The 1,288-nt window shown below is 42.8% G+C and overlaps 1 pseudogene across 1 annotated transcript; it reads left to right on the top strand.

Annotated features, from left to right (window-relative positions):
• The first annotated feature begins 228 nt into the window (after window positions 1-228).
• LOC308649450 (CD9 antigen-like) lies at window positions 229-1,057 on the top strand (annotated as a pseudogene). The gene has a single exon. The product of its transcript is annotated as a CD9 antigen-like (transcript).
• The last annotated feature ends 231 nt before the right edge of the window (window positions 1,058-1,288 follow it).

Raw genomic sequence — 1,288 nt, 5'->3', positions numbered from 1 at the left:
ACCAGATTCAGCAACTTAGTAAGACTCTGTCGCAAAAGGACTGAGGATGTTGCTTAGTGTGGGGGGATAAAGCTTAGTGATAAATTGCCTCTCGGTTCTGTGAGTTCAATCTCTCAAAACAAAACAAAACTCCCAATCTCTCTTGGATAATTTTAGGAAGCTGAAATAAAACATGATTGTAAAAGCAAAATTTATTTCTGATGAAGAATTAACATCTTTTTGGCAGCTTTGAGCACCTCTGTCCAGCGCCAGAACCCTCCTGTCCCAACTGCAGTGCATGCCCAGGTCCCAAACCAGTCTGGCCCAGGCCAATCCATCCTGCACCATGCCAGTTAAACGAGGTACCAAGTGCATCAAGTACCTGCTCTTCAGATTTATCTTCATCTTCTGGCTTGCAGGAATTGCAGTTCTTGCTATTGGACTATGGCTCCAATTCGACTCTCAGATCAAGAGCATCTTCCAGCAAGAAGCTAATAATTCCAACTTCTACACAGGAGTTTGCATTCTTATTGGAGCTAGGGCCCTCTTGATGCTGTGGGCTTCCTGGGCTGCTGTGGGGCCATGCAAGAGTCCCAGTACATGTTGGGATTGTTCTTTGGCTTCCTCTTGGTGATATTTGCCACTGAAATAGCTGCAGCCATCTGGAACTATTCACACAAGGATGAGGTGATTAAGGAAGTCCAGGACTTTTACACCTACATCAAGCTCAATACCAAGGATGAGCCCCAGTGGGAAATGCTGAAAGCCACCCACCATGCGTTGAACTGCTATGGTATAGTTGGAGGTGTTGAACAGTTTATCTTGGACATCTGCCCCAAAAAAGGACATTGTCAAAACCACCCAAATTAAGTCCTGCCCTGCGGCCATCAAAGAGGTCTTCAACAACAAGTTCCACATCATTGGTGCAGTGGGCATCCGCATCTCAGTGGTGATGATATTTGGCATAATCTTCAGTATGATCTTGTGCTGTGCTATCCACAGGAGCAGCAAGATGATTTACAGTCAACTCACATCCCTGAGCAGGAAAATCCACTCCCAAAGATTGGGAGGGGGGTGATTTTTTTTTTTTTGCCACTAACATTAGTGTCCATCTGCATTTCTAAACAAAAGTTATTCTGTGTTTGTCATTTTAACGCTTTATTCAACATTGAAATTTGTAATTGAGAGATTTGGGGGTTTGATTTGCTTTGGTTTATATTTTTGATGTTGTTGTTTATTTTTGCTTGTATGTTAAGCAGAAATCCTGCAATGAAAGGTACTATATTTGCTAGACTCTAGACAAAAGATA

Source organism: Spermophilus citellus, assembly GCF_964194105.1.
Source record: "Spermophilus citellus genome assembly, chromosome: 5".
In the NCBI taxonomy this organism is placed as follows: Eukaryota; Metazoa; Chordata; class Mammalia; order Rodentia; family Sciuridae; genus Spermophilus; species Spermophilus citellus.
The sequence above is the reverse complement of the archived record's forward strand: the minus strand, read 5'-3'. Positions and strand labels throughout refer to the sequence as shown.